Source organism: Varanus komodoensis, unplaced genomic scaffold (assembly GCF_004798865.1).
Source record: "Varanus komodoensis strain SLA01 unplaced genomic scaffold, ASM479886v1 scaffold13_3, whole genome shotgun sequence".
NCBI lineage: Eukaryota > Metazoa > Chordata > Lepidosauria > Squamata > Varanidae > Varanus > Varanus komodoensis.
The window spans coordinates 14,099,305-14,113,778 of NW_025335409.1; the positions used below are offsets into that span (position 1 = coordinate 14,099,305).

At 42.6% G+C, this 14,474-nt stretch overlaps 1 protein-coding gene across 2 annotated transcripts in view; it reads right to left on the reverse strand.

The window, feature by feature from the left end:
* The window catches only part of ATXN7L1 (ataxin 7 like 1), a 65,440-nt gene that overhangs the window by 44,015 nt on the left and 6,951 nt on the right, over nucleotides 1-14,474 (reverse strand). The window contains exon 1 of one of the 2 annotated variants that reach the window (XM_044423254.1): nucleotides 1,866-2,651. The exons of the other annotated variant lie outside the window; for it this stretch is intronic. The gene's annotated coding sequence lies outside the window, so the exon portion shown is untranslated. Of the gene's footprint in view, nucleotides 1-1,865; nucleotides 2,652-14,474 lie in introns of those variants that run through there. 2 annotated transcript variants of the gene reach the window in all.

Consider the following 14,474-nt stretch of genomic DNA (forward strand, 5'->3'; position numbering starts at 1 on the left):
ATTTACATAAACAAAATCAAAAACTGCAGCAAAGCAAAAGGTTGCTACCGCAGATTAATAAATGATATTAAAGCCCTAGCGATGACAAATACAGTGTAGCTGCATGAAGTGAAGTAACCCTGCGGCACTGTTACAAGCATAGCAAATGTACTGCTAAAAAAACTTTCTGGACCACTGAAGGTTATTTTGTCACCATTCAAGAATTCAATCACTCACTGGAGGTATCCATCAGGTATTGGATAAAGGAATTACTATTTCAGGAGATCTGGGACCAATCAATACTGATCTGAAATGGGGGCTGGAACGTCTGGGGAACATTTTCATTCCTGTAAAATGCATTTTTCCAGTGGTTACATTTCTCTGGGAACGGCTATACAAGTTTGTTTGTTGTTGTTTTTTGCAAGAAAGGGAATACTGGACTAAGGAAGGAGGGACTATGCCCCCTTTGCCAAATGCTTAGGCCAGTAGACCCTTGCCCATGCCTATTAACGAATTCTTTAAGAGAATGAGGATGTGTTGTCATACCCAACTACATTTTGCCACAATTAACTTTGCACAACAATGATTAACTGGGGTTGTACCAGGTCTAGAGTCCTGCGCCAAGATGGGCAACAAAACACCAGTACTGCATGACAAAACAGAATGACAGCCTGGTTGCCTAAGAAATGAAGTCACATCCTCTTTCCCAATTCAGAGAGAAGGCAATGGAAGGATTTAATCTTCCTCCAATTTTCATCATATCATCAAATATATTTAGCTGTTAGTGTTATGATATCATTCTGTTCGCTACATGGTCCCTGATAGCCTGGGATCACACAGAGAAGAAGCCATGCAAAAGTTAAACAACTGGCATGGAAGCAACAGCAACTTTGTAAAATAATGGTCATGAATGAGTGCAAAAAGGCCTGAAGCAAGAGCGATAGTGCCTTTTCTTGGGAGATTCTCACAAATGGAGCCGTATGACATAACAGCATGCAGGTCAGCAAGGATTTCCCAGATTCTGAAATTTCCAACAGGGCCAGGACAACGGAACATAATCCTGCGGTCAGAAAGAAGGTCGTAGAAAGAATCGGTGGAGATGCAAATGGAGACCAGTATTTTATCCTTGTCTGGGGCAGTTTCATGGAGACAGAGCTCAAGCTCCCCAGTCGAAACAGAAAAAGCAGGCCCAGCCAGAAGGGTAGTTATGCATTTGAGTTTAAAACAAATACAGAGGCTCAAAACAACATAGATGCTAATTTACAGTGGAGTTAGCATATCCACTTACAGTTAAAACCAGGCTCACAGAATGACACATTTGTTGCTCATTGAACTTCATTAACATGCAAAGAATTAATTCTCTATAGATTGTGAAGGCTTAATCATACAGACATTCTCATTACGAGTCAGCAATTTTGTAGGTTACTATCTCAGTAATCGATATGACTCATACTTCCAGTTTAAAATACTTAGAAGTTAAATCAAATGCCAAGCATATTTTGAGAGAGGAAAAAAAAACCTTTGTAAAGTGCCAGAGAACTCAAGTCACTGGAAGTAATATGAACAACAGGCCGTTATTCCCTAACGAATGGCTGTAAACACCTTGTTAGGCACTTTCACTTTCTCTGTGACAAAATCTAGCACTCACTCTTGTCCATGAAATTAAAACAAAACAAAAAAGTGCTAACCAGTTCCTGTAGAGGATACTACAAGAATGGCAGAAAATAACCAAAGGGAAAAGAATTAACAGCATTGGACAAACAACAGTTTCAAGTCTGGATGGAAACAATCTTCAAAGTATACCCACCCCGATTGTATTTGCACTGCTGAAAAGGAAATGGAACAACGTTTAACATTTCTGATAAAAGACTTCGTAAGAAACTTACTAACTCCAGCGATGTGCTGAAATCACCATCATGTTGTACTTCCCTGTATTCACAACACTCATCTTCTGAAATAAAATGGCTAAAAATCCTTCATTTCTCTCTAGGGTAGAGAGGAAGAAATCAGCCAGAAAATAAACAACACATCTTGCTAGAAGAAACATACACTAAAAGGACTTGTACCAAGGCTCAGTCTGCCTAGGATGACTGTAAACAACTTGAACTACTACAACACAAAATCATTCACATTACAGACACTGTCAGAGAGTGACAGCAAAATGATTAGGTATTCTACAAGAGCCGGCAGATTGGCTGCTCCAGCAAACAGATCCGCACTTGCAGCCACTTACTGTGCTGTCTGCAAACAGAAACACCAGTGCCAGGTTTCACACCCTACCAGTTACACCATAGAACTATTGCTTTAGCAAGAACAATGCAGAACTTAATGTAAAAAGGTGGCTCTTTACAAGAGAGATAGCTTGCACATTAATATCACACAGTTAAAGAAAAATGACAGACTGGAGATGACTAACTGGAGATAGCAGTTATCTGACTGCTAACATTTCTAGCAATATATCCTTTAAAACACAGCTCTGGAGTTGCACACAATTAAATGACGTCTGTGAACTACACCGTTTAATGCCTTAGCCAGCAACTCTGTTTACATGGATACAACTAAAAAAAGTCATTTCTCTTGGCTGCTGTTCAACTATTGACTGTTGTTTCCTCTCTAGCAATGCCAAGACTTATTTCACTTTATATACCTTGCACAGCATACAGCTAACAGGTAAGGACCTACATTGTCCACACCAAATTCTCTTACATGGAATAAAGTCACTGGCCCAGTGATAGTCCTCTACTGCAGCCACCTCCAGCATGGTGCCCTCCATACATTTTGGGTGCGATTCTCATCGGTCCCAGCCAGCATAGACAATAGTGAGTACTGTGAGTTACAATCTAAAATATCTGGATGGCCCTCAACTGGGGAAGACAGCTCTATTTTATTCTTTATTATTTCATACATTTATATCTTGTCTTTCTTGCCTCATGCAGCTCAGGGCAACTACATGGGGTTCCTCAGCAGTCCTAGGCACTGACCAAATGCAAACCTTCTTAGCTTTAGTAGTACCATGTGCCAGTGAGGAGTGCGTTCTAAAGATCTTAAGGAGAAATCTTTCCTGGCTCCACCACCCAGTATCTAAACTTGGGCGCCTCAGAACGGAGCCTGTATCTTTCTGCATGTAAAATGTGTGCTCTGCTCACTGACCACCAAAGCATCAGATCATTTATAATATGGGCACAATCCAGAGAAGTCCATCCATTCCGTGTAAACAAGGAGGGAGCAAGAATGTCACAGATTTGGAAAAGCATATTAAACCCCAAGGAGACTGTACAGATACAACTTGGTTCTGTTAGATCTATATCATCACTGTTTCCACCACTGCCATTTACAAGCATAAGGGTTATTAGCATGTGCATGTGTTTTCCGCAGTGTGCTTCAAAACAGTGTTATCAGCTTGATCATTGTCATTCTACAAATCTGTAAGACAGATTGAAAGTTGTAGGTGAGACAGAATTTAGAGCCTTGACTATCAAATCTAGCTCCAACCCACTACACATTAGATAAGCCTTTTTGAACCTGGTGCCTTCCAGAAACTAGGTGCCAGGTATCAAAGGTCAGAAATGCTGGCAGCTTTACTCCAAAACATACAGTTGCTATTAGGTTAGAAAGCTGCATGAGACCATAATTATTATGTTTGTGGATGAAGACGGGAAGGCTGCTTCAAAGAAGGAAAACAGGGCTGGTTACATACCCTCATATTTCCACAGGCGTTCTGTGCCTCCATAGCTTCTCCTTTTTAGGCTTCGCTCCTCTCACTGCACTGGGGGATCCTCCTGAAGCTTCTCCCTTGTGGCATGCAAGGAGACCCTAACCCAGGGGTCCTCAAACTTTTTGACCAGGGGGCCAGTTGAAAGGTGCTGGTGCTGGGGGCCGGAAAGGTGGTACCAGCGGTGCGCGCGGGCTGGCAAGGGGGCGGGGTGGGGGTGGTGCATGCAGGTGCAGGGGCTGAAGTGGGGCAGGGCGCGTGGTGAAGCGCAAGCGGATGCATGCATCAAGGAGAGGAGAGGAGAGGAGAGAAGAGGAGAGGAGAGGAGAGAAGAGCCGCGGGCGCACGAGGCAGTGGTTTGCTCGCTTGGAGATCGCTTTCTCCGAGTGAGCAAACCGCTGCCTCCTGCGTGCAGGGCGATGTGGGCAGCAGCAGACATGCGCACAGGCATGCATGCAGTGAGTCCAAAAGGGCATGGTGGGCCGGATAAATGAGCGTGGCGGGCTGGATCCAGGCCCCAGGCCGTAGTTTGAGGACCCATGCTCTAAGCCATCTTTTGTAGCTTAGCAATAATCTGTAGCAGCAACTAGTAATGCAATCTGAAAAAACAGCTGTATTTGCTCTTTACTACCATTTATGAATTCCTGACTCCTACATAAAGTATTTTGTCAGTTGAGAACAACTGATGAATGTTCTTATGCAAGATTAACCATTTTAACAAAAACCTAAGTATGTCACAAGAAACGTGCCATTTGCATTTCAGATGAATGCCATGGGTCTATATAACACCACTTTAGAAAAAAAAGTTCTGAACATGTGGTATGATAGTCATTGCTTTCTGAAATACCCTTGCAGTTGACTTTGAAATTACTGAACAGCAGGGACTTTACAGACTGACTTGCGACAGAAGGACCACAGAGGCTTTGAGACTTTGCCCCAGCAAGATGTTTGGGTTTTTAAAAAAAGTTTACACTGTGATATTTATATTTCACATATCACAGTTCAAAACAGCACACCCTCCATTTTCATCATTTTGCCTTGAATGTGTGTGTATGTGTGTGTGCATTTTCCGCATATGAATTCTGTGTGTGCACCTGCAACTGAAGAATTGCACAGCAAATAGCAGGGCAAAAGAATTAAAGCTCTCTGGGAGTTGTTACATTTATCTCAGCCTTACTGCTGTTTGAAGTATTCCACAAACACCTTGTCTGAAAAGAGGCCTTCATTTTATAAAGATGTATGAGACACCTTACTCTACACCAGCATTCCCCAAACTGGGGCCATCAAGATGTTTTATACTACAACTCCCAGCAGCCCCAGCCAGTATGGCCAATTGTCAGGGATGGTGGGGACTTTAGTAGAGCAGATCTAGAGGCCACCATGCTGGAGAAGCCTTCTCTTTACCTAGCCTCTACTGCAGTAAAGCCATTGCGGCTGCTTCCCCCCCCCTTTCCCCCCCCCCTGATTTTATATCCTGCCTTTTTCCTACAAAGGGCTCAAGGTAGCTTACATCCTTCTCCTCCTCCATCTTATCCCTCACCTTGTGAGGTCGGTTGGGCTGAGAGTCTGTGACTAGCCCAAAGTCACCCAGTTGGCTCCATGGCTGAGCAGGGACTAAAACCCAGACTGAGTCCTAGTCCCATGCTCTTAACCACGACACCACACTGGCTCTCTTTTGATGCTTCCTTTGATAGGGCTTTGGACTGAACAATTGGACTTTGAATTGTTCAGTCCGAAGCCCTATCAAAGGAAGCATCAAAAGCAGTACCACTGCTGGTAGTAAACCCATTAGCACTCAGGATGGAGACCTCCATGCACTGTTTGCACACCATGTGCCTTGGTACCCACCCACCACCCACCACAATCCCATTCTACCTCATTCCCACCTGCACCGAACCCTTTTCAGAAAGCATCCTCAAACAAGAGTTACAGATCAGTCTCCAGCTCAGCTTGAACTCATCCTCCCCACCTTCCCAACTTTCCTTTCTAGTTCTCCTACCCCCACACCTGGTATGCTACTTTGCTGCTCCAGTTGAACTCCAAAGGAATGCATGGCCGCAAGTTCTCCCTTGAAGTTCTGCATCAAAAGGCCTCATTAAGATCCCAAAGATCTTTGCAAGATAGAGTAGTGTACTCTTCTTTCTTTCCTTCTTTCTTTTTTTCTGTGGGTTCTGCTTCTCAGCCTTTCTATATGTTGTATTAAAAGACCACTAAGTGGCACTGTGGTGTAATACAATTACTGAATTACACAAGCATTTAATCCAGTTTGCCTGGTCTTCAAAATTTAAAATCTCTTTAAAAACCTCTTTTAAAAAAGCTGCAAAAATGGGTACAAAATGTGCTCTTCAAGTATTGGCTGTGCACTTACTCTGTATGAAAATTGCTCAAGTACACATTCATGGTTTACTTTTAGTTTTGCAATAAAATTATGCTCCATAGTTCTAAAGCTCTGGGTTATACAGAAACAAAGTAAATCAGAAGGGACCTCCCAGGCCATCTAGTCTGACCCCCGGCTCCAGCCGGCTCTGCTTGTGACATGCCTACCATGTGCATGTGTCTTCTTGCTAATTCCCTAATGAGCACTGGAAGATCCTCCCTTTCTCAGTTCTCAGCAAAGAAATAAGGAAGATTTTCTGTTGGAGAGAAAGGACAGGGGTTGGGGAGAAAGCCACTGAAATGATGTGCTTCTTACTTCTGAAAAGGCCGGCTGAAAATTGATATTTGGGGTGTTCTTTGAAAGTTCTGTTCAGTGATTCACTCCTGCTTACTTCTGAGTAGACATGTTTACTTGTGGGCAGTCTTTAAATGGGCAAAATTACACTTTGGCCCTGCCCATTTTGTCTTTAACCATACCCACTTTGCCTTAGACCACACTAAACAAACGAAACGTGGCCCTCCAAACATTTCTTAGATTGGAATTTGGCCCTTCAACTGAAAAAAAGTTTTCCATGCCTGTTTTAAGGGTTAAGGACAGCATTTTAAATTGAGATCTAAAATGAACAATCAACAAGAGTATTTATTGCATGTCTATACCATTCAATAGTCCAAATTCTCTGTTCCAATCACTGGATAACCAACAAAAGTCAGGCTGGTGCATTTTGGGTTGGTTAGTTTCCAAGCTATTTTAAAAGGCAGCCCTGTATAGAGAGAATGACAATCCAGACACTAATTAAAGTGTGCAAAATTCATGCCAGGGCTGCCTTACTTTGTGTGAAGTATTGCCTAATATGCATATTTTGCCATCAATTTTCCTATTATAATGTGGTTTTGGATATTTCCATTTCTGTGCACACAGTTCCTCAGTACATGAATAGTTGCACGCTTGTTTTGAATGGAGGAATCTCTAGGCAAATTCAGTTAATTGTGAATTTCAAAGCATAACTGTATTTTGGTTCACATATTGATTTGAAAATGTGAAATTAATTACATTAAAATGTGAACTGAAGAAATGGCAGCTACAACTAGTAAATCAATCACAACTGATAAAAGAAATTATTTTTATACGTAGCCATCTGAGTATTCAGAGGGAAGTATTCAGAACAGGAATACAACCAGTGTATGTATCTGCTTATTTCATAGAGGGTGCAGTTGGAAATTGGCCCCATATACTCTTCCAGATCAAAAGAACTCCTGACCAAATTTACTTTCCCGCTATTCCTAGAATAACCAAACCTGCCCTGAGGCCATACAAATGTGGTTAAAACTCTTTGATGAAAAGAAAGAGGACATAATCAATTTGATATGGGACCAGTACTGTGACAGAACTATATGCTAATCTGGGGAGAAAGCATGCATTTACTAAGTAGTAACAACGGGGATGAGTGAGAATTGGTGATGAGAAAGAATTAATAGATGGTGGAGAGTATTTTTAATTGCAGTCCTTATACCTTTTCTCCCTTAACCTGATTGTTGTAAACTGCCCAAAGAGCTTTGGCTATGGGGCAGCATAGAAATTGAATTAACTACAACAACAACCCCCTCTCCCAATTATTTTTCCTCACAGCCAGGCTCAAAAAGTCTGGAATGAGCACAGCTGGGGAAAAAAGGAGGATATGGAAGGAAGTGGCAGGCAGGTATTATGTATCAGCTCCTTCCACAGGTCCTCTTCTGCGCATGTCACCATCACACCCACCCCAGTGAGTTTGCCAAGGCAATGGAACCGCCCTTTCCTTGGCTTCTTTCAATTAATAATACCATCCCACAAAAATACAAGCATCACATCAGCCTGAAAAGCTCTCATGGTTCATCCCAAACACAACTCTGGCTGCACCTTGCCAATGTCTACTGCTCAATAACTTTAAAGAGAAGAACTTTTACAAAACTCTAATCTAGGGAAACAAATTAAAGAGCACTCAACAGTCACTTATTGCCAGACAAGATCAAAATGCTAAGCTGTAGCCATCCTTTGATTTCCTAGAACAGTCAAGTCCTTAAACTGAAGAAGAAAAAGAAGATGACAATGACAAATTAGAAATGTGGTTTTCTTGGAAAATGAAGATAGATTCACCAGCAGATATAGTTTGATTATTTTTAACGAGTCACAATATAGACTGAATAAGGCTCAGCAACACAGCTCTGTGAAGCACTCATTTGTTCTGCTCACAATTTCACTCAATATTCCTTAAAAGTTGCAACTGTAAAGTAAGAAAGGCAATTCAGTGTGGACTGAAAATTGTTTCCTAAGATACCTAATTAATCTGTGGGATGGACAGTCAAAGTGAGATGGCAAGAATCATGCCAGAAAGAAAGAAAACATTTGATCTCAGTGTGCTATTGCAGAAGTAACCTTTGAGGTCCAGAAAAGGCCGGTTGCTGAAGGACAAACATGATACTGACTCCCCCTACTGGTGACATATGGCAAATGCTTGACTTTAAATGCTATTAACAATGACAAAAATGAGAGTGATTCAAAACAAATAAATCTTTTTCAAATTATTCAAAATATCCATCTAATCTTGCCAATAATGCAGTAACCTGCCTCCCCATAATTCAAGCATAGAGAGAGAAAATAGCATTCTTCTTGTTTCAAGGCTGAAATTACCAAATGAATCTAAGAATGGATTTTTACACAAAGCTCAACAAGGGGCCTGTGGTATAAAACCAGTTTTGCAAATTGTCTTGCAGGCAAACACAACTTGCAAGGTACCCCACATCCTTGTGACTACCTTTGAGCTTTGAAGTGCTGTGCAATGTTTCTTTCTTTCTAAAAGTATACACTAAAATTAGAGCTGCACATATACTTTTTAAATATTTCATCATACACTCCCCCCAAAAAAGTCATAAACAATTGAAAAGCACACACAACAAGTGTAAAGGGCTGTCACATCTGGTGACATCATGGGTGACATCACGGGTGCTGGCCAATGAGCAGCCCCAACCTTTGGTGTTTCTCTGACTACATGAAAAAGCTGCATGGTAACAGTCTTCAAACCTCCAAAACCAATTTTCAGTGCTTATGGATCCAGAACACTTTAATCACAGTTACAACATTCTCTCATTTTCAAGAATAAATATGCATACTGTCTAACCAATGGCTAATATTTACTGATATTCTCCCAATATTTCTGCATTGTCTTTTAATGTTTTACTTTGGTCTAGTCTCTTGACCATAACAAAGATATCATCATTATCATCTAAAAGTAAGGAGAGAGACATGAAACGGAGCCCTGAAGAAATCTCCTATTGACTTCTTCAGAGACTCAGAAATCAGACTGCAGAAGTGGAGATCAGAACTGGATCTAATCTTCACATATTAGCATATGAACAATCCCAGGGTTCCTGATAACCTCCACCTGGTGAGAAAGGATGTGTCAGTGCTGTTGAAGAAAACCCAGTTTTGCTCCCCAAACCCAAATTTTGTCCTTTGTCCATCAAAAATTCAGCAGAATAAAGCCGACAGAATAATGTCTTGTTAACACATTACATGTTCACACTGGCAATTGTTGTGGCTATGGGACCTTGAATTACTATGGACAGAAAAAGTCTGACAGAAGAACTGGGTCCTTCTATCTGGGATCATGTACTTTTTTAAATGGGTGGGCAGCACACAGCTTGTGGGCTGCATATGCCCATCTTTAGCAGGGGAGGGTATGACCTCCGGTGGGTTTCAGGGGGGAAATGGCCTCTGGAAGTTGCCCAAAATTGTTTTAGAGGACCATTCAATATAAAAGTTTTGGAAGACTCTACACCATAGTAACAGACTTCTTATCCACACTTTCTAGTACTTACCAGGCTATACCACAAGGGTCAGCTTTAGGAAATTAAGGACACAACTGTACTTCTGTTTAGACTTTTCTGGGCATGCTGGTACGTTGCAGGATTTTGTCTAAGCATGCATAGGATTAAAAAGCATTCATGTTTAAGCAAACAACACTTCTTTACAAGGGTTCTTGGTCATATGGATGCATATCCATCAGAAGATACGCACAGAAGCAACATAAAAAAGGTACATGCTATCAGTCTCCAAGACCAGGCCTGCAAACTTGGAAACTAGTTCTGGAATCTAATCTGTTCTAATTTGACAATTATTTCTAAAGGGAAGGGAAATATTCTGAGCAGGCAATGCTGAATAATCACTACTTGTAAGGTGGAAACTACCTAGTCACCTAACTCAAGATGGTTAAGCTGTCACTCAGAAAAAGGAAAACTTGCAACTAAGAGAGGAACTGAAATAATATGGCTAAGATCACCGGCATCCAGAGTATGCTACTCGGGGCTGAGCTGCATGCTCTAATGATCATAATAAGCCACACTGGGCCAGACTAAGGGTCCACTAGTCTAGCATTCTATTCATACTGTAGCCCATGGGTCCTCAAATTATGGCCCAGGGACTGAATCTGGCCTGCCATGCCCATTTGGACCCGCCGCACACACACCCACGAGTGCGCCCACCACCGCCCACCTCACCCCACGCACGGGAGGCAGCAGTTTGCTCGCTCAGAGAAAACGATCTCCAAGAAAGCAAGCCGCTGCCTTGCGCGCCCACGCCTTGCCTCCCCTCGCCATGCGCTCCTGCCCATGCTTCACTGTGCGGCCCACCCCCACCTCAGTGCACGCACCCACACACACTGCACCTGTCCCCTCGCTGGCCTGCGCACACGACCAGGCACCATCTTTCCGGCCCGCGGCCAGCACCGGCAGCTTTCAACTGGCCCCCTGATCAAAAAGTTTGAGGACCGCTGCTGTAGCCAAACAGCTGGCCACAAGGCTCCCACAAGCAGCTGGTACAACAGTACTTCTTCCCCATGTTCCCCAGCAACTGCTGGACCCAGGCATACTGTCCCTAATTCTGGAGATACCATATAATTATTGATAGCCTTGTTTAATTGAATCTATTTTGCTTTACTCTTGCATACACTTGTTTTAAAACAATTTTTAAAAGAACAGTACAAGCAGTAAAACAAGCGAACATTAACATGACTACATTATTTAAATGTTAGATGAAAAACAGATACCCTCATACTGTTTCTGAAAGTCAAGAAAGTAGGGATCAATCATATCTCCTGAGGAAGCACATTCCATAACTTGAGAGTGACACAGGAGACAGTCCTTTCACATGTGCCTGACAAACAGGCCTCTATGGGTAACAGTGCCCTCAAAAGGGCTTTTCCTACAAACCTTAACACTCAGACTGGCTCCTAATGAGACAGGTGCTCCTCTAGATTGTCTGGTCCCAAGCTACTTAGGGTTTTAAAGTTAAAACCAACATTTTCAGGAAACATGGTGCTGGAAGAGAGTTTTGCAAATACTCTGGACCAACAGTAAGACAAACAAGTGGGTCCTAGATCAAATCAAACCAGACCTTTCCCTAAAAGCAAAAATGGCAAAACTGAGGCTGTAATACTTTGGACACAGCATAAGAAGGCAGGACTCACTGGAGAAGATAATCGTACTAGGGAAAGTCAGAGAGGAAGATGAAGAGGAAGACCAACTATGAAATGAATCAACTCCAATAAAGGAAGGAATAGCCTTAAGTCTGTAAGAGTTGAGCAGGGCTGTTAAAGACAGGACATTTTGGAGAGTTGCCATGTTGGAGATGATTTGACGGAACATAACAAGAACAACAGGGCCTGCAAGGCAGGTGTTATATGGTCCATGCACCAGTTAGCCTATGTGCCACAATTTGCACCAAATGCAATTCCTAGATACTCTTCAAGTTATTTTGATCAGACCTACAAGAATGCAACAAATCATTTGCAACAAATGATCTCTACCCAGGAAAGCTTCTTTATGATGAACCTGTTTAGTCTTTTCGGGTCCAGAATCATTCTTGGAACAACGAAGATGCACAGTAACATTCTCTTGCCTGGAAACGGTTCTACTACCTGCATCCCCAGGAGATGAAGAATACTCCGGAAACTCTGTTGCATTTCTCTTGGTTGCTGAAGACAGGAGAAAGCCTGTAAAGATCAGGGGAGGTAGGAGAGTATTCCACAGAAGAGCATCTTAAACAGTCTGAATCACCCACTTGTCTCAGATAATGACCTTCAAGGTATCCAGAATGGCCTGAAGCCTACCACCCACTGGAAGAAGATAATGCCTTTGTTCCCAGCAATTAGTCAAGATATAAGAGAAAAGAAGAACTGTTTGCTTGGATACTGATGTTAGCTGGAACACCCTTTGGCTTACAGGACTGCTGCTTAGGTTTAGCATCACATCTATTCTGGGAAGAATAGGATGGAGACAAGCAGAACAAAATGGAAGTAGAAAGCTTGTCATCAACCTTCTTGTGGGGGGCAGACAAAGAACCTTTTTTATCCTTTATCTCAACTACAACAGCCTTCAGTGAAACTCCAAGGCCTCTTTAACAGAACAGAAACACTAATGTTGGAAAGGAAGGTCACCATGTCAACGACAAGGCTACATGCTACATCTTGCTACAGCACTGGAGGTCACAAAACAACTATCTATTGCTTGGCATCTAAGGAGGTATCTGCTAAGATAGGCTGATAGAGGAGATTTTCTTGAATCTACTGTTGCCTGATTTGGGAACTGCAACAGCCCAGGAAGTGAAGAAGCCCAAAGGTTTAATCCAGAAGGCTCAACATCTCAATGCAAGGCACTTTCTGCTCTCTGATTGTTCCAACTGCTTGGAACAAATGGACAAGAGAGCCTAAGAGAATTTGCTTTAGGGACCTTAAGGTTAGACAAAATGCCCTCATATAGAGTATAACCAGACTTTTTCCTCTGAAGGTTCCACATTCATTTTTATCACAAATTTGAAGTACATAGGAATGGAACAAGGGGTCCCATAAAAGGAGCAATAGAGAAGGGTAGTTCTAGCCCTTTGGCTCTGAGTATTTGGTGGATCCCGCAAGAGCTTCAAAAGGCTCAAAAGCAATACAAGGCTATAGTCAAAACAAACAAACAACTGACAAATTTCAGGAGAGGCAGATCTGTCCTGGTGAATCAAGAAAGATCCCCTTTATACCATTCCTGTTCTTCCTTCAATTAAACGTTTGAGCCCATAGAGGCAATATAGGGAGACTTAAAAAGGGTGCCTCAGGGAATGGAAGGAAAACTTGGGGGAGTGGGAAGGAGTTGATCTTTTATGATGGATGGATCTGTATATCTGAAGGAGCCAGATGCCCTGCGCAATAAAAAGGATTGCAGTGATGTTGGGTAATGAAGGACCATAGTCCTTAACATTGCCCTTGGAAAAACATGGTTCATGGTAGGCATATTTACTTTTTTAATTTATTTAGTTTTTGATTTATATCCTGCCTTTTTCCTACAAAGGGCTCAAGGCAGCTTACATCTCCTCCTCCATCTTATCCCCACAGCAACAACCCTGTGAAGTAGGTTGGGCTGAGAGCCTGTGACTGGCCCAAAGTCGCCCAGTTGGCTCCATGGCTGAGCAGGGACTAGAACCCAGATCGTTTGAGTCCCAGTCTCATGCTCTTAACCACTACACCTCACTGGCATATCATGAACGGAGCCAGCTGGAGCTGGGGGTGGGAGGTCAGACTTGATAGCCCGGAAGGTACCGTCTGACTCGCTCTGCTTCAATGTTTCCATGAAAGAATGGGAAATAGAGCAATTCCTACATCTATCCTAGAATGGGGTCTGTTGCTAGCATGTCAAGGGGAGAGAGCTGCCTCTGTTCCACCAATATTTCCTAGACCGGGAAAAATAATGGGGGCATTTACAACTACTGTGATACCTCTCCATTGTGCTGCAAAAACTAGACTGTGCAGTATAGTGTCTGCATGCCCTGAATGTACATACAGCTACACACAGCTACAGAAGCAGCTACAGGAATCAGCATTACGTGTTTTTAAAAGGCAACGTATCCTTATACCACCTTAAACGTCTGAAGGCATTGTTTCCACTTCCAAGATGGGGCTTACCTAGAACTACAGCAGCTTATCAACTTGTCAAACCTCTCAGAAGCAGTACAAATGCCGCCAGGAGCCAAGGTAACTGTGAGGAGCTTCTTGAACCCCATAGCCGCTAACATGAGACAACATGTCTCATGCAGAAGAGTACCTCTGTGCCATAACTAGTCTTGGTACCTGATTCACTTCAGAAAGAAGACAGGTGAATGGGGAGGAAGTCCACAGTTGACAGATATGTGACTGATGGGACCTAGGCCACATTCCCTACAGAGCCCCCTGCCTTAGATAGCAAAGGCTACAGATAGGTGACTAGCTCCCAGCCCTGCCTTCCCATCCACATGTGAATGTTCTCCTGACCACAGGGGGAGAATGAGTTTTATATATTATGTTTTTCTCCTATAAAAATAATCTTTAAGATTTGTGTAACACTTCCCAATCCAAAGCCT